This window comes from Sphaerodactylus townsendi, linkage group LG05, assembly GCF_021028975.2.
Source record: "Sphaerodactylus townsendi isolate TG3544 linkage group LG05, MPM_Stown_v2.3, whole genome shotgun sequence".
Classification (NCBI taxonomy): Eukaryota; Metazoa; Chordata; class Lepidosauria; order Squamata; family Sphaerodactylidae; genus Sphaerodactylus; species Sphaerodactylus townsendi.
In genome coordinates, this window is record NC_059429.1 from 135,449,349 (window position 1) to 135,469,039 (window position 19,691).

Consider the following 19,691-nt stretch of genomic DNA (forward strand, 5'->3'; position numbering starts at 1 on the left):
TTGTGTGCCATTCCTGGACTCAAAAAACAAACAAGCCTAGAATGACACACAAATTGAACTGCTAATGAAAATTGAAAATCTCCCTTAGTCATGGATGATAAAACACAGAGTGATGTCACTTCATCTTTTTTCATCCCTTTGCTGAAGATATACATTGCATTGGAAGTCAATGTGGAAACCTAGCGGCCCCTTCCGCACACGCAAAATAATGCGTTTTCAAACCACTTTCACAACTGTTTGCAAGTGGATTTTGCCATTCCGCACAGCTTCAAAGAGCACTGAAAGCAGTTTGAAAGTGCATTATTCTGCATGTGTGGAATGAGCCCTAGTTTTAGAAAGATGTGCTGGTAAGGACTTCAAGGGCATGCAGTTCTGGTATTCTAAAAAATCTCTATGAGGTACAGTGGCAATAGTAGCATCATTTTAGAAAGGAGCATCCTGGGCAACATGATACATTGCCTAGAGTACCCTTCTCACCAGCAGACCACTAGGGGGCTAAGCCATGGTAAAATCACAGATTGTCCCTAACAGATCCCTAAGGGGTAGCATGTAAGCCTTTTGGTACTAGGTGCAGCAGTTGCTTTAAATTAATGGCTTGCTTCAGGCTGAAGGTCATTGCCTAAATATAAAGGTACCACAATGGACACTGACATCACATGGATCATCCCTCTTTGTCTTGTGTAAATGCAAAAATTGTTAACATGGCATTAGAGAAAATTCTGTCCATCATATTTTTTTATCTCAGCCTTTCTCTAACAAGTTCAGGGTGGCATATGGGAGGTTTGAATCCAGGATTCTCAGATCCTAATCTGGCTCTCTAACAATAATTATTTTGCTAATAATTTACTTGTCAATGAATCAGCATGGCTGGCATTTGAATCCTTGTTTTTTTCTCTGTTAGACTTCAGTATTTAATTTAGAATATCAAAACAGGAAGAAACACAATTCAATGTTGAACTGTTTGATATCTGATAACCTGCCTTGGCTGATCTTATGCTCATGCAAAGAATGGACCAGGAAATGGCAAGGCTGTGGAACAATACAAGAATAGAACACTATATTTGTTTGCACGTGTTATCTTCTAGAGTCTCTAGACCCATGCTAGTTGACACTGCAGGGTTGAAGCAACTCTGGAAGAAGTTCAGGATAGCTCCTAGGAATGGTTCTCTAATTTCAGATTGAATCTATCAGCCTAATCAGGTTGTCTGATATCAAACAGCAGAACACTGAATTGTGTATGTTCCTATTTTAATATTCCATAGTCTTAACTGTATCCCTTTTTAAAGCATCACCCCCCTTTCCTCTTTTCATTCCTATCCCAAAAGGTTATACTGTGTTTCCCCGAAAATATGACAGTGTCTTATATTAATTTTTGCTCCCAAAGATGCGCTATGTCTTATTTTCAGGGGATGTCTTATTTTTCTGTGTTCTGTTCGATGGGCATGCTTCCAAACAAAAACTTTGCTACGTCTTACTTTCGGGGGATGCCTTATATTTCGCACTTCAGTAAAAACTTATTTTCAGGGGATGTCTTATATTCGGGGAAACAGGGTAGTTTCTTTAGACTGTGCTCATCAGTACATCTAGTAAATATCTGGCTCCAATCATGGAAGACAATTTGAGATATGTAGATGACTCTATATTACTGGCAGAAAATAGTGAAGACTCAAAATGACTGCTGATGAAAATCAAAAAAGGAAGCACCAGTGCAGGATTACAACTAAATATAAAGAAGACAAAAGTAATGATTACAGATGAGTTAAAACTATTTTAAGGAGGAGGAAGTGATAAAAATTATTCAAGATTTTCTATTCCTTGGCTCCATTAACAATGGGAGACGGCAACCAAGAAATCAGAAAGAGATTGAGACTGGGAAGGGCAGCCATGGAGGTGCATGGGAATTTTTTTTATAGTGTTAGGATGTGTTAGCAGTGACCAAGATCGAGATCATTCATACTATGGTGTTCCTCTGTAGTCAACCCCGCAGGGTCGTCGCTAAGGAATAGGCGAGACGCGGAGGAGGTTTCATCTGGCGGAGAGCGTCAGCAACAGGAAGCGCGGGTTTTCATGATCCTGACAACTCTGCCCTGTGCTGGTCTCTCGCACCTTTTATTAGTGTTTCCTTGTGGGCGTGTAAAGGAGGTGGGTAGGGAGATGAGCGGGAGACCGGGAGACCTGGAGATCATCATGTGATGCATGATCTCACCTGGCTACGTGCGGAGAGGAGCGTAAGCGTCTGAGCCTAATCCTCACCTGGGGGCAAGACCATTGTCTCCATGCGCCCTGTGATCAGAGAGCTACAGACAGTTCCATCTGCGGGACTCATAGGGGGATGAGGAGTGGGGGTGCGGTGCGACCAGCAAGGCCGTAGGTCCATTGGCGTCCCAACGTTCTACCACGGTGCTGCTGGGTCAGCAGTGCATCACTACATTCCTCATTACTATGTATGGGTGTGTAAGTTGGACAATGAAGAAAGCTGACAGTAAGAATGTGGATTCATTTGAGATGTGGTGTTGGGTGAGAGTTTTATGGATACCATGGACTGCCAACCCCAACCCCCCAAATAAGTGTGATATAGATCAAATCAAGCCTGAACTTTCCATAGAAGCTACAATGATTAAACTGTGACTATTGTACTTTGGTCAAGAGAAGACAAGATTTACTGGAAAATACAATAAAACTAGGAAAAGTATTCCTTGGAGTTCTCCAATCCAGATACTTGCCAGGGTCAACCTTGCCTAGCTTCCAAGTTCTGACAAGATAGGATAGTCTGGCAACACAGGTCAAAATAGGATGTTTTGCAGGTAATTAGTTCATAGGATCACCATAAGTTGGAGGTGACTTGACACTTAACACACAGACATGCTATGCTAAGCAAGAAAGCAGTAAAACTGAGTTGTTTCTATATTCTTTGGAGACTGTGTAGTGTTCAGAAAAATATGTCCTGATAATTAGTCATATTGGGGGGGGGGGGAGAGGAAGACCTCATAAGGCTTAATATGCTCCAAAGGGAAAAGAGGTTATTCTGCTTGTGACCTTCAAGTTTACAATAGTCATCCTGCTGAGTCTCTATGCAGCTTGAATTGTGAGAATGGACAGAGGGTGCCACCATAAAATTGTTATTGGGGATGGGTGGGATGTGGCTAACCACAAAATGACTGAAGAGATGCTTTGGGGAAATAAGTGGGCACAAAGAAGCAAATTGACAGGCACCATGTCACCAGTGGGTGCCACATTGAGAATAATTGGAAATGAGAATCCTAGAGGGGGAAATAGTTGGTGTATATGAGATTCTCACATTGTCCCTTGCCCCATAATGATTCCTCAGGCCCCAGATAATGAAATCTTTTGATATATGTTTCTTGATTTCTTAAGAATTTTTTTCTAAAGGATTCTGCTTCATATGAATAGTATGCAATCATCGTGTTGGTGGTGTGTGGTTTTTTTCAAAAAGGGCAATTCCTTAAGGGACATTTTGTACTTGAGCAGATTCCCTATGCGTAGAATGCAGGATATCACATCTATCATGTGGAGCAGTCGCAAAAAATCCTGATTTTTTTCTCTTAATATCCATACATGGTGGGTTTCACTTGCATGAACTTTAAAGACTAAATTGTGCTTTATATAATATCTAAAATAGTATCTGATATAGATATTCCACCAAACAGCTAACTAGTCCTCTTCAAGTGCTCTGATTTACATACACTAATTTTCAGAAGGCTGGTAAATTGGAGGTTTTTCTACCTGACAAAAGGAAGTATTTCTTTACTCAGTGGGTAGTGAAATTGTGAAGTTCATTTCCAGTGGATATAGTGATGTTTTTAAAAGGACATTAGATTTATGGATAGAATAGGTGGCTACTAGCCAGTATGACTTAAGGGAACTTCTGCATCTAGAGGCAGTAAGCCTCTGAATACCAGTGCTAGGAGACAACATCAGGACTAATATGTTGTTTGTAGGACCTCCAGATAGGGTTGCCAGTCTGCCACCTGGAATCCCAGGGACCATTCAGGGAACAGGGACAGGTGTGCTGACATCATGCTGGTGCACAAATCCCTTCTGGCAAAAACTGGATGTGACATCATGCTGTTGTGTGTGTATGTGGGGTGATGCTCTGGGCTGATCTAGGTGGGTTCTTTTTATGTTATGACAAAAAGCGACACCAACTGTGTAGTCCTAAACTTGTAGACTTATAAGGTTATCCCAATGAATTCCTAGAATGTATACCTAGCCTTTTCATTCTGCTGTTCTTCTGATTTCACTGTAGTATGGAGAGAAATCATGTACCCATAATTCACTACAGTCCTCTTCTAAAAGGAAGTCTTCACAAGTAACTTCCTAGCTTGGCTTTCTCTCACATAGGGCAGCCAACCTCCAGGTGGGAGGTTGCAGATCTCCTTCTATCATAAATAATGTTTAGGTGACAAAGTTCAGTTCACCTGGAGAAAATGGCCATTTGGGAAGGTGGATGACTCTGTGGCATTATGCCCATTGAAGTCCCTCCCCTCCCCAAATTCCACTCTTTTCAGGCTTCTCCCCCTAAATCTCCATATTATGGTAAGATATGTTTACCATCTAGCTATGGGTTTCCCAGTACAATTAAGGGAATCTATCTAATAGAAAATAAAGCTGATAAAATTTCATATAAGATTTAGCCAATATGAAGGAATGGCGTACTACAATTTGATATCAGTGCAAGCACTGTTGCATGATGAGAAGAATCTGTCACCCTCAATGTATATGATGACCATCAAACAACATTCATTATTAAAAAGCCCTTTCATTCCCAGTGAGGAGTGCTTCCTTATGCTGTCATAATAGCTACAAAAATGTCACTAAACCTTGTTTTTTAAATCATTATTTATTCAGACAACTAACTGAAAATGTAAACTGACAACACCTTTTTAGTATGCAGAGAACCAGCAGATAAAACATTTTATGACCCAGTCATAAATTATACTACACAAGGGAAAAATGTCTCTGAATGATTTTTTCCTCTTTAACAGGCCATTAAGAATGTTGTACAACTAATTAATCTATTAATTAGACCCCATATCATCCTTTCACATGATAGCAAATTGCCAAAGAAAAAACTGCCTCTGGCCAAGCAGAAGAACGAAGAAAAGATGTAAACAATTGCCAAAGAGAAAAGAAAGTGATTAAGGGGTTTAAAGAGAAACTGTGGGAGGAGAAGAGGTAAGATATTCTGATTATCATTGTTCATTCATTTTAATTTTTTTAGCAAGCCTTTATTGGCATAGACAACAGTACAACAATAATAAAAACGGATTAAAAAGCATATACAATACAAGAAATAAATGTTAAGTCGAAGGAAATCTACTGGCATTTAGTAATTTCCAGGAGAAAGTCTGCCATACAGAGAGAAAAATCAGGATTGTCCAACAAGTAGTGTAATCTAATTAAATCGGGGAGATCGGGTAAATGTAAAGGAGTAAGATTCACATACTTGGATCTGATTTGCTTGAATCTGAGACAGTGTAGTAATTGGTGGGCCAGAGATTCAACTGAGCCATCATTACATGGGCACAATCTTTTAGCCTTTTCTTGCTTATTAAATCTGCCATGTAACAAGGCAGAAGGCATAACATCAAACCTGGTGAGCATTATGGCTCTCCTTTGAGCAGGGTTTATTAAGCAATACAGGTAGTGTACCAAGTGGCCCTGTTCAAATGGGAGAGAAAAATACAGGGGGGGGGGCACGTTTTCTTGGCTTCGGTGATTAGGGTAGAGAACTCTCTATCCAATAGTTGACCTTTTAATTTTCTACAAGCTTCTGAATAGGACAAAGGGCAAAGTGAATCTACTGACAGTCCAATAGAGGCCATTTTTTCTTCAATTATGGAAAACCAGGGGTTGGAATGGGTGTCAGAGAGCAGATGGTGGACCAGGGAATTACAGTCCAAGAGAAAATGAATTTGCAGCCAGAATCTAAAAGCCCTCAGCCAAGCAGCTGATTCTAAGGAGTTTTGACTTAACTCCAGACAAAGGGCTGCATAGGGCATGCCATTTGGAAGTCCAGTTATCTTATGAAAAAGTTTGGATTGAAGAGAATTCAAGGAGTGGTTAATAGCTTGAATCCAAATTGGGACTCCGTAAAGCAATCTCGAGGCGACTTTGGCATTGAAAAATTTGAGGGCAGGAGGGATAAAGGAGTGGCCACTGCTGTAAAAGAAACATAGTAATGCTGACATACTGTTAGATGTAGCTAAGAGAGCAGCCTTCCTATGGGTTGCCCATGAAAGGTTAAAAGAGAATAAGAGGCCACGGTACTTATAGCACTTAACCTGTTCAATTTGGGTGCTTTTCATTGCCCATGTGAGCTTCTTAAAGCGCCTAGAGAAGACCAATACCTTGTTTTTTTCATAATTAATTGTCAGTCGGTTGGATTCACAGTAATCCACACAGCACTTCATTAAGCGTCTGAGGCCAACTCTGGATCGAGAGAGAAGGACAGCGTCATCTGCATAGAGCAGAATTGAAACATGGGCTGTACCCAGTTTTGGGGCATGGCTGTTCACTGCTGAGAGAGCACAGGGGAGGCACTTAAGAAAAGATTGAAAAGAGTGGGGGCCAGTACGCAGCCCTGTTTGACCCCTTTGGAAATTAGAATACTGTCTGTCAAAAGGCCTTCATGGGAACACTTGATCCGGCACCTGGTATTTGTGTGCAGTTGCCTAATTTAAAACAGGAGTCTGGCATCAATGTTGAGGGCAGCCAGTTTTGCCCAGAGAAGTACTCTTGGCAAAGAGTCAAAGGCAGCCTTTAAATCAATAAAGGCAGCGTAGAGTTTGTTCATTCATAAAATAGCAAGATCCAGAAATACGAGAAAAAAAACAAGTCCAGCTAATTAAAAAAAAAGTGAAATTATTTGAACATTTAAAAAGACTTATTTTTATGGCTGAGGAATTTCCCCTCCGTCATGTAATACATAGTGCCACCTATGTTTGGAAAGGCCATCACATAGGAATGCGTGAAAAGATACACCTCCAACAGCTTGCTCAGTGGTAGCTAGGTTTATCAATCTCCTAGTAAGGCCTGGAGACCCCCCAGAATTACAACAGATCTGTAGACAACAGAGATCAATTCCCCAGGAGAAAATGATTGATTTGGAGGATGGACTCTATGGTATTATATCCCACTTTATCTTTGAGGGACAACCCTAGTGCTGGCCCATAACATTCCAAAACGAGGCCTGGATTCAACCCCATAATACCTTACAAATACCCCCTGGCAAGATGTGTGGTTTTAAATGGTGTGGGATTCATTATGGAGTTTGTACTCCATTTTCTACAGCATTTTCTACATTTTCCTAGAGGAATACTTTCCTAGGCGTCTTCTCTTATTTGTCATGCTTTGGCTGGTGAGAGTGCACTTTCTACTCCTACCCACTTTCCAATCTCAGCTGATCACAGAGTTTCTGATATTTTAAAACCCACGTTTCCAGTTCCTTAAATTTAAGGCTGCCACACCTCCATCTTTGGGTGCAGCCTTGAATTAGCAAGGAATGGAATGTTCACTGGACCAGAGAATATTGCTAATAGAAGACTAGAAATAAGAGATTTGACAGTTGCTGATCCAAGAAATCAAAGTCTTCTCAAAGGAAAAAAAGTTTCTCCCTTTCATTTTATTTGAAATCTGACTGCAGTGTGAAGAAGTGGAAGGAGAATGGGAGTTGTTAAGCAGCATCTTTGGTCCAGTGTTTGTTTTATTTCAGATTGTATGCAGCATTGCTTTTGTGTATGTGTGCACATAAAACAAAGAAGCAAACAAACTTTTGACTGGGGTCAATTTCCAGTTCACTGAACATTGCTAAGGTCTAGTTGTCTGCTCTCTTTTCACTCCTTTCAGCTGTACCAAAAGCTCTGTAATAAATATGGCATATTTCCCTTTAAAAGTGCCGGATACAAGTGCATTTAAAGCCATATGAGTGTACATCTCAGAACCTGAGGGATGAGTGCCACAAAGGTGAATCTCCTCAAGCCAGATCAAGGGTAGTTCTTCCCTACACTCCTCCTGAAATCACTCTGTGTGTTCATCAGAAGGCAGATGAAGTCAACTGTTCCCACTTAACCTCTGGTGTGGCTTTTTTTCCTTTCACTTTAACAGTCTAGTGATGGGATGATGAACCAAACAAAACTGACAAGCCTCGCGGTTCATTAAGAAAACTCTTGCAAATCTTCCTTATTTCTGTCTCCACAGCTACCTCTACCTTCTTTCCTTCCTTCCTCCCTGTCCTCCTGAGCTGTGTGGAGGGAAGCAGAACAGTCCCCGTGGCAGACTGCTTCCTTTATTCTTTGTTGACTACCTAGTTTAATGGAGGTAGGTCAGCTAACTAACACTAGACCACAGATGGCCACAAAAATGGTGGCATGAAGTCTCCCAAAATGGAGGTTTCATGATGGCAACAGAGGCAGATCATTATGGATAGGAATACTTCTCAGGACAGTAATTTGCAAAGAAAAAGATGCAGAGAAAGAAAAGATGGTACACAACCCTCCCTCCCTCCCTCCCGCCCGCCCGCCCGCCCCCCCGCCCCCCCAACTGCGACACAAGGATTGCAAAGCATCTGCCTCTCAGTTGTGCTGTAAGTACAAAGGGCCTTTGATTCACTAGGGGTGGTTGGAATTTAGGTGTTGGTGTTCAAATCCAAGCATGAGGTTATTGGCTTCAGCATCAAGACATATCTTCCTCAGCAGGAGGGAGGTAAGGTGCTCCCCAGGGGATTGTATTCCTGGATCCTAGAACATTGCATTTCATGTACTCTCAAACTGGAAAACAGGCTTTAAAAGGTTTTGAGTGGCCCATGTGAAATTGGTCTAAAGAAAATGCAAACCATTCAATGCATTGTAGGTGTTATGAAATAAATGAATAGTAGAAGAATGCTGAATTTGTTATGCGTTCTTACTATCTGTTTGATGAGATCAAATTGACTGGTAATTATGAGGCTCTCTCATTTTCTTGTAGCAAAAAGCATGACTCAGAGCAGATTGATGTGGCCCTGAGCTCATGTGGAAACATATATTAATTAGCAGTTGACCTTTTGAACTCACTCCATTCAAACAAGGAGCAGGATGTCTGCTGCCAAAAGCAGATGATTTCTCCATAACATCTTGCACTAAAGTCAGCCCACTTCTCAGTGCAAACCAAGGATCATATAAATTAGCCCTCAACTGCTGGGCAGGGGCATACCTAGGCAAACTGGTGCCCGGGGACAAAACCTGAGTTTGGTGCCCCCCCCCCCCGCCCGGCATATGGGCGGCCACCCTCCCCCACCATGACCAAACAATGATTTTTGTACCAGCTCACAAAACACCTCCCACTCCCAGCAAAACATACATGGCTCTCTCCCCACCAACTCTTTTCCTAATTTCCTAATCACAACAACCCTATGAGGTAGGTTGTTAGCCTGAGAAACAACTCCAAGCCAGTGCAAGTCGGTATTAAGCATGTAAATCTCTCACAAATCACCCCCAGCGAAACATTTACCAAACAAATGTCAGCATGATCTCTCACAAAAAACCTCCAGTGGAATCCACCCCCAAACAGCATCACTTTCAATGATGTTTAAACTAGGGAGATCTGAGTCTTCTTTTAAATCTACCTTAAAGGGAGAATCTGGGGTAGACTTCAATGGGGCTTTCTGTTATGCCCAGCTCTGTGGTAGAGGTTTCAACAGGAGGCACTGTGGTAGTGGTCTTTCTCTGGACTCACACAAGCAGCCCTGCAGGAAATAAGTGCCCTTCTCCCCTCAAAAGACACCTTGTAAGGTAGGTGGGACTGAGAGAGTTCAGAGAGAGCTGTGACTCACCCGAGGTCACTCAGCAGGCTTCATGAGTAGGAGTGGGGAAACAAATCCAGTTCACGAGTAGGAGTGGGGAAACAAATCCAGTTCACCAAACAAATTCATGAGTAGGAGTGGGGAAACAAATCCAGTTCACCAAACAAATCCAGTTCACCACTGCTCTTGTGGAGGAGTGGGGAATCAAACACAATTCTCCAGATAGAGTCCACCTGCTCTTAACCACTACACCACGCTGCCTCTCAGAAGCAGTCTTGATTTCATCTGCCATCACCTGGAACCAGCCCCACCACCCCCAGGCCTGAGCTGAAGACTTCTCCCTTTGAAGCAAAAGCCATCGTTCATTTATTCTGCTTGTGCTTTAATGTTCATAACCTCCAGTTGAATGGGGAAACCCTGTAGAGTTCATACGGCTGCTAATATAAAGAGCTTGTGGAGGAAGCCACTGGAGGCCAAGTCAATAAGGTAGGCAGTTCACTGGAACATGATTCCAAATTCACAAGAGCGGCTAACCATTGGCTCTTTCCCCAGCCCCCCTCTCCCATCATAAGGGGTAGAGGTAGCCCCATATCTCTTTGCTGCTGTGTGACCAGATGGATGATGGGGAGGGGCTGATTTCCATGACCTTTAGCAGCAGTGACCTCTGGGCTCTTGTGACATCACAGTCCCAGCTTGACAAAGGACGCCTTGTTACCATGGGAGCACTGCTAACTTCAGAGGATGGCAAGCTCAGGGGCACTCAGTCCAGCAACAGGAAGAGGTGGGAAGAGGAGGGATCCACAAATGGTCCTGGGGTATGATCTCTCCAGCTTGGAAGGGTCAGTGTGGAGTGGTACCCAGGGGGTCAGAACAGGACGTGGTGTAGGTGGGCTTACATCCCCACTGAGATGTAAGACTTAAACTGTGCTGTGAGGACTGAAGATAAAATTCTGGACAGGAGACCCAAGGACATTGTGGAGGAAGTGTGAAGATAAGTAGTAACTGATTAATGAATAATTAATGTATTTTGGTGTGTTGCCTATAGGGCTTGTTGTGTGCTCTTCCTTCCAGAGAGCTGCCAAGGGTCCTGGGAAGGAACCCAATAGGCTGAAGTCAAACTGCCCCTGAGTTCTCAAACAGGCTCGTAGGTCCTGAATCTCCCTCTGTTTCTCCACCAGGCAGCAAGAGTGCGGCTCAAAGCAGACAAGGGAGGAGGCGAGTGGAAACACAGAAGAGGAGGGTGATCCTGTGGATGGGAGGAGATCAGGAAGGCAAGTTCTCCTGCGGGTGCGGAGACTTGCAATGTAGGCAGCTGGTGACTCATGACCTGAAGCCTGGATGAATGAATGGATGAATGAATGTTTAACTATAAGTTTAACTAACTAACTAACTAACTAACTAACAAATAAATAAATAAATAAATGGGTTAATGGGTTAATGGGTTAATGGGTTAATGTGGGATGGATGGGGGTTTTTCATTGCTGCGAAGCTTTGCTTCCAGCGTGGATCACTGGCGTGTCTGGATGATGAATGGGTGAATGGTGGGTGGATGGGGGTTTGGATGATGAATGAGTGAATGGTGGATGAATGGGTGGAAGTGATTGTAGAAGCCAGTCTGCTTACACTGTTGCCACCTTGCAGGGATGTGTGAAGCTGGTCTTTTGGAGAAGCCGGGCCATGAATATCATCAAGAGGACAACAGTGCTGCTGCGGCGCTCCTTCCTTCCTTCCCCTCTGGATTCCCTTTTTCTTGACAGAATGCAGCATGCAGCGGCTGTGTCACCCATCTTAGCTATTTGTCTTGCCAATCAAGAACGTCAGAAACTGGGTGTCATGGACATTATTAACATTGAATGGCACTTCATGGTGGATTGTGGGAAAATCTCACCTGCCCCAAATGATGAACATGGGCATCGGTATCCCAGTTCCAGATTTACCCAGCAGATGTACTCTGTCACTTGTGGACTTTAACATTTATTTCATTAAAACATTTATTTCATTCAAAATTTCATTTATTAATTATACCACAGTATTATTTATGTCTAAAAAGCAAATATATATGGATGGCTTTGTACCTATTTTCATATCTCTATGACATATTTCTATGACATATTTTAAGTATTTTCTTTAAAGGAGGAAAGAACTTCTTGTGGTAATATGCTGCCACCTGGGATTTTGCAGGGCAAGAAACTGTAAAATTTAGTCATTCTGATCCAAGGGTTTTCCTCATGAGTGTCATGATCATATGCCAAAGAAGGGCTTTTATATTAGCACTGAGTCGGGGTATGAAGCATCTGGTGTTTTATGTGATTGGCCGTGACATCATAAAGCAAAACTTTGAGCACTATAGTATGGCTGTCACTCTGGCAACAGTGACACAGGCTCTAATTCAGAGCCCAGGATGGATGGATGTCACATCCTAGGCATGACAGGTTCTCAGTTGGGGGCAGGGTTTATACACCAAAAGTGATGTGCGCTGATCTGGACGGATCAAATCCGGCATTCTTAGAATTGGACCGGAAGGCGGAGCTCTTCAGCCTTTTGTATCATTCTTGAACCAAAACAAATATGTGGGTTTTTAGAAGAATTTGTAGCCAATGGCTGACGTTGATAGCATCAAAGAATGTTTGGGTGTGATCTGTCCTCCTCACGAGAAGCCTTATAACAGGCGCCAGCAGGATTGAGAGTAAAAAGGTGGGCAGAAGACAGAGCAACAGGGCCCAGCTTGCAGAGGGGACCTTTGCGTGCCACACAGCAAACACGGATGTGTGTGTGTATTGTGAACACTGTGATTGGCCATTACATCATAAAGCAAAACTATGAGCACTATAGTATGGCTGTCTCTCTGGCAACAGTGACACAGGCCCTAATTCAGAGCCCAGGATGGATGGACGTCACATCCTAGGCGTGACAGGTTCTCAGTTGGAGGCAGGGTTTATACACCAAACATGATGTGCGCTGATCTGGACGGATCATATCGGGCATTCTTAGAATTGGACCGGGCTTCGGAGCTCTTCAGCCTCTTGTAGCTTTGTGAGATTAGCCTATCCCAGGGGTGTCCAACTCTGGCTTTTCTTCAGATGGTCATGGGCCACAATTCCCCATCAGTCTAATTAGCCATGCCAGCATGGGCAGTGGATGAACAGTCCATGGTCTGAAGCACCAGGAGTTGGACACCTCTGGTCTATCTCTTCACCACCACTTGGGACACCTCACTTGAAATCTCAGTAAAGATAACAATTGGAATGGGGGTGGGCAGATGGAAGGGGCAAGAACACCTTTCCAAGATGAAAAGAAAGATTACATGGTATTTTTTGAGAAACAGCAACTTCCTTGGTATGACAACACACATACAATATCAATAATATTTCTTTATAATGAAAATAATATATTAGAAAAAATAACTGCACGACTCTTCCCAAACCACATGGGGCCACTACAGGTGAAAACCACTCAGGTAGGGGGATGCTATTCGCAATGGGATTTGGGGTGCATGTTTTAGAAAGGCAATCCGGAATCAACTTCCAGACCATGGAATGTGCTTAGGAAAGCAGGAGAGCTGTCCTTAAATAGCACAGGGAGGAAAACGTGACCCAGGGATCAGGAGAGAAAGCCCTCCTCCAAATCTAACATGAAGACTCCCAGTTGCTATTCCCTATCCAAGACCTCCTTCTCCTTCAGGATTCCAACCGTGAGAAAGAAAAGTGCAGTCACCTAGAAAGAGAAGGGAAGGCGGAGATGTTAGTTGCTCTTGGGCAGGCCGGGGTGGCTCAAATTTCAACTGAGAGCCCATTCCAGACATCTCAACCTCTGAAAGAAGGCTAAGACAGTCTGGGGTGCCACATGCCCATCTTGCCTCCCTACCCTAGAGCTGAGACCCCTGAAAAGGCTGGTCAACTTGTTCCAACAAGGAATACCATCTTCTGCTTGCTTTCCCCCTGTCCACCCAAGCTGTACCTCCAAAACCACATAGGTGTATGCAAATTCATCTGACTGCACTTTAACATCACCTGGAGGATATGACATCACTGGCATTAAGCTGGCATCTAACCAATCTATGGGATGGTAAACCACAGGGAATTCCAGGAAAAAAATAAATTAAAAGCCTTACCTAGAACTATGAGGAGAATCTTCTGAAATGCATCTGAGAGTGCTTTTTGTGCCGCAAGCTTCTGAGCACTGCGCATGTCTGCAAGGAACCCTGAAAGAGAGCAAATGCCAGTAAAATATCCAGAATCATGCAGGAGAGGTTTGCACACCAGGGTCTGGTTGGTGCTAAAAACTTTTAAAATTAATGATTGATCCCCAAAACTCCATGGCTTGAAAAACTCAGATTCTAAGGATCTTTTTAGAAGCAACTATGCTTGGCAGTGGCGTTCCTGCCTAGGGACAGGGGGTACCCTCTGTCCCCGGGCGCCCCCCATTTGTTCACATGGGGGGCGCCAACATTTCAGGGTTGTTTGTGTGTTTTTAACGTTTTTAAGTGTTTCTTCACGTTCCGGCCATGCATTTTTAAGGCTAGCGGCACCAAAATTTCAGGGTACCATTCAGAGACTGTCCTGATGATACCATCCAAACTTGGCGATGTTTGGTTCAGGGGAAGCAAAGCTCTGGACCCCCAAAGGGGGTGCCCCCATCCCTATTGTTTTCAATGGGAGCTAACCTGGGATGGGGGCTACCCATTTGAGGGACCATAACCTAACTTCTCCAAACTTGGGTGGCATCATAAGAATAGTTGTTGTTGTTGTTGTTGTTGTTGTTGTTGTGTTTTTGTTTGTTTGTTTGTTTATTGGGTTTATAGACCGCCCTCCCCCGGAGGGCTCAGGGCAGTGTACAGTACAAATAGAGCACAATCAATTTAAAATACAATAAATATGAATTAAGATGGCTCTAATAAAAATAAACCCTACCCCATTAAAATGCAGCTTATAAAATTAATATTAATGTTAGCTCAAGATGGAGCCTGCTTGTAGTCGACCCACGTGGTCAGCGCAAGAACGAGACGAGACGCGGAGATAACATCTGGTGGAGATCGCCAGCAGCGGGAGCGCGGAGGTCCGTGTTCCTAGCGAGTCTCCCGCGTGCTGGTTCCTGGCACCTTTTATTGTCATTCTATCGGGGGCGTGTAGGAGGGAGGAACGGAGGGAGTTCCGGGAGAGCGGGAGGGCGGGAGATCCTCAGGTGATGCATGATCTCACCTGGCTACGTGAGGAGAGGGAGCTGCAGCCGCCTGAGCCTAATCCTCACCTGGGGGGCAAGACCATTGTCCTCATGCTCCCGGTGACTGAGCCAGACAGTTCATGACCCGTGACTCATAGGGGGATGAGGAGCGGGGGTGCGAGGCGACCAGAAGGCCGAGGGAGCTGCAGGGTGTTCCAGCGCTCGACCACGGTGCTGCTGGGTCAGCGGTGCACCACTACATCTCCTCCTTTTTTTAAGACATTTTGTAAGGGAGGCCGAAATGCTGAGGGGGGCGATTTAGGGGGACGCTTTGTCTCCTCCCGGGCTTTTTGGTCGAGTTGACCGAGCGTTTTGCAGCAACATTAGAACTTGGTTGCAGGGCAGGGGAAAGTCGAGGGGCTTTTACACACACGCTATGCGGGCCATATTAGATACACATTGAACGATACAAGACCTCGACGATGAGGCATACAATCAAACCATAATGCAGAGCTGTATGATAGCACTCAACCATCCTCCCGGCAGCCAGCTCCAGAGGGCTGACTCACCACTTGGGCAATACATCAGACTTTAGACTGGATACATCCTTTTGCAATTTACGCACTTTCATACATGAATCAATTGGGAGTTATCAGAAAGATTAAAACAACACATATTATGTACATTCTCTCACAAACCTTGGTGATGTAATAATAGCACAAGTAAATCAATAGCGGCATCGACATTCTAGGGTCGCTTGACGAAGTTCCTGCTGCTCGGAGGCCAGAGCATCCAGAGCAATGGAGGTAGAGCTGATGGACTTCGGTGAGCGGGCACAGGCCAGCCGGGCCAATGGTCTTAGCGTTGTAAGAAGCGAACCGGGGACTCCCACTAGGGAAGTTGCGAGGGAGACCTAACCTCCGCTTCGGAGAGGTGGGCAACCGCGATCGCTCCGGCAAGAGGGGCCAAGGGGCAGAGCTGAGCGGGCGGCGGCGACTGGCTCCTGGGGTGGAGCCTGAGGCAGGACGATGGTGAGGCTAATTAAGGCAACACTGAAGAGTCCCGGCAGAGAGCCGAAAGCAGGGATGTAGTTGAAAGTTCTCTCCCCGCGAAGTCTGAACCAACCCTTTGGGAGCAAGATGTTCCGTGTAGGCGCGGGGAATGACCTCCGCGGCGCGGTGCAGTTCCAGTCGGTCGAACCGGGTGAATGGGCCCGGGTCGGTTCCGCGTCTTGTCGCTACCGGAGATGCGGGCGCAGGTGTTGGACCCATGATTAGCGACAGTCTTGGTGACAAGTGAGAGAGCGCCGGCCGGGAGGGTTTGAAACGACGGGTCCTCCCAGTCAGCGCTCATAGAGTACCTCTGATGGATGAAGTATTCATAAAGGGGTTTACGCCAGACCTCGCTTAGAAGTCTCCAGGGGCCGGTAAACGGGGAGCAGGCAGGAGCTTAGCAGGCTCCCGACTCCCAGGTACCGGGCTCCAGGCAGAAAGATGAGATATTGGCAGTGGCAGCTAAACTGCTCCCAGATGTTGGTCTGCGAAAGCTCGTCAGGGGGTGGCCGATCGCCATCGGGCAGGAGTGCAGCAGAGCAGGCAAGGGATGGTGGTCACCGAAGCTGGCGGTGACGCATCGCAAAGAGAGCGTACAGAGGTTCTCGGGTGTCTCGGGGTGGTTTGCTACGAAAGCAGCTCTTGGGCTTGGCTGGTGGTTGCCGGATGTTTCCCCAGGTCATCCAGGTCTTTGAACCGTCAAGGCGTCGGGCGCCGGCGTTCCCGCTGGAGGCCGCTGGGCTGGATCCTTCAGAGAGATGTGTTCCATCTCTGGGATGGGGTTGGTTTCCTCCTGGCGCCATTCCATGGGCTGGCCCGGCATGGCTTAATCGGAATCCATTATAGCCTGTAGGAATGGGGATTGAAACACACCCCCTTCCCCAGGTTATAGGAGGGGGCCGGGTCCCGCCAGGTTCGGGTTCTAGAGCCGGTGGCGGGAGATCAAGATCGGAAGTTTCTTTTATTCGAAAGAGCTTAATGTGTGAGGCTATTTTGCAGACTGCGTGTAGTGCAATTCTGCTGGGGGCCGCCTATCCCTCTTCTCTTAAAAATTATATGACAGAGAGGGCAGGGGGGGTGGGCTGACCCTGGGGGAATTCAGGGCATGCATGCTTAATCAGTAGCACGAAAGGGGCTTTCGGAGCTCTTTTGTGGGGATGGGTGCTTCGGGGGAACAAGCAATTCAGGCAGCTGAGGGCAGAGGACCCGCCATGCAGAGGGGGGGTTTTTCTTGTAAGCGGAAATGTACTTACCAGACCCGGTGGCCACCGCAGGGGGGCTGGATGGTGCTAAAATTTCTAGATCGACTTATCTTGGGGAAAGGCCTCCCGCCTAAAACCACTCCTTAAGGGGCGGTTTCGGCCAAGCTGCCTTTAGAAGTGATGATGGTGCCATAATACCATCACCACTGGAGGTTTCCAAACTGGTCTGTATTAACCTGGCGCGGCAGCCTCCTTTTTAAACTGGGGCCTCGGTCCTGGCAGTGCTGCGGTATCAGGATCGGCTCCAGATTTTAATCCAGGGAGGGCCAGTCAGCCAATTGGCCCTCCCGCCTCTACCGGTTGAAAGACAGAGGGAAAAAGGAAGGAGAGAAAAGGGGGTAGTTTCCCGCAGAAGTTCGAAGGCAGTTCGGAGGTACACCGGGATTAGTGATCTGTGTGATGGATTTTACTTCCATCCCAGACTAAAGGTCGTTTTGACCTGGCTCATGAGTGCCCCTTTCCCCAGAGATTAACATGGATGTCCAAGATGATGGGACGTACCGCGAGTTGTCGCTCCAGTCCTGGGCTGGGGACCGTGAGCGGGCGGACGCTCCGGCTCGCTGGTTTGTTTCCCCCCCAACCCCCAGATGTGCGGGCAAGCCTCTGTCGGCCACCGGTCAGGCCACTCGGCTGTCCTGATGACAGTCACATCAGCGCCGGTGTCCACCAGGCCCCTAAACATGCATCCCTCTATGGCGAAGCTCCCGGTATGGGCGGGAGCTTCCGATGGGTGTTTCCACCGTTCGCGATGGTGGTGCTGGTTGCGCCGCATGTTGGCTGCCGGGGCTTGTCGCCTTTATTGGCCATCGGCAGCGGTGCTTATGGGGTAGAGGGATCAGCTGTGCGCAGAGCTGGTTCTGGTGGGCAACTCCCGCGGGATGTCTCGCCCAGATTTGGAGATGGATGGGTCCCTGGTGCGCGGAGCTGACACTCCGGGAATGATGAACACTCCCTGCTCAGCCGGGCGGAGGCCTTAGGGGCAGCACCAGCCCAATAGTCCCCGGTAGGGATGGGGTCAGCCAGACTGGGCTGGGGCGACAGCGACATCCGGGAACTTGGAAGGAGACGGGCTGGGTGCACGCGAGCTTGTGAGATACCACGAAAGGGGGGCGGTTTGGGCGTGGGCCTTGGTGTCTGGCCTGCTCTACATTCTCCTCCTTGGTCCTGGGCTGGGGAGACGCCTGGCTGAAGCCCCGACGTGGCAGTCGCTTCTCCAATGGAAGCCTCTCTGGCACCGTGGGCACGGGGTCTTGGGCGGCCTTCTCCTCTTGGGGGAGGACCCTCCTCCATCGGGGTTGTAGGCCCCCCCCACGGGCTGCCTACACTCCCTTCGGAAGTGTCCGGGTCTGCCGCAGTTAAAGCAGTCATCCTGAGGCTGCCTCCCGCCGGCGGAGAGTGCTGGGCGGGCGAGGGAGGCTAGCTTGGTGGGCTGGAGGATCCGATGTCCTGGCAAGCCTTGGGCATGTCGGCCAGTCTAGGATCTTTGCCCAGGCCCGCGGATTGCTCGGCGGGTACTCCGTGGAGGCGTTCTCTTTAGCGAAGCGCATGAGGAGCCTGCTTTGGGCCTCCTTCGCTAAGCAATTCTACCTGCCTCCTTGAGCGCCTTCCTGGAGCCTGTTCACAAACTCGGCATAGGGCTCCCCTTTGGGGCTTTTGCCGCATGGGCGGAGAAGCTCCGTGTGGGCTGGCCAGAATTGGGGACCTTGACAAACGCCTCTTGTAAGCGCACTCAGAGGCGCACCGTGAAGGGGTGGCCCCAGGCAGGACACCCTGATTGCTGCTTACTGGAAGGCATCGGGCCGTGAAAGCTGTAAGCGGCGGTGTAGGGCGCCGCCGGAGGCGGCTGCCCTGCTAAAGCATTGCTGGCGGAACTCGGCCTCCCAGATCACAAATTGTGCAGGGGTTCAGGAGCATGCGGAAGGTGGTCTTCCAGTCGCCCGGAACCATTAAGTGATTCCTCGCGACGCCTCTAGCATGCCTCAATGTAGAGGCTAGTGATTCCTACGCCTCGTGACGCTTTGGCGGGAGCTCAGTGGAGGATAAGAGATAGCTATATGGGGCGGTACTCGGCTAACCCGGGCCGAACAATGCCATCCTCCCCCTCGGTATCTGTGAAGTGGACGGGGCACAACAATGCGAGAATATCGGCATCGTCTTCCGCTAGGGTTTCTTTCTTTTGCAGATCGCGGGCTAATACGCTCTGGGCGCAGAGTTTTGAAACCCGCCACGCCATTACGTGGGCGCTGACGGAGGTGCTGTGTGGCTTCGGAAAATGAAGGCGGAGCAAGGGGAGGGGGCGGCTGAGCCAAGGGAGAATTTGAAACGGGCGGAGGAGCAAGGGGGGCAGCATATGAGGACAGGCGCCCACTGAAGCGGATAGAGAAAATTCCGCTGAAATTGAAGGTGAAAGATCGAAAG

General features: G+C 47.0%; 1 protein-coding gene across 1 annotated transcript in view; it reads right to left on the minus strand.

Moving 5' to 3' along the window:
- The window catches only part of BCL2L1 (BCL2 like 1), a 72,613-nt gene that overhangs the window by 22,240 nt on the left and 30,682 nt on the right, over positions 1-19,691 (minus strand).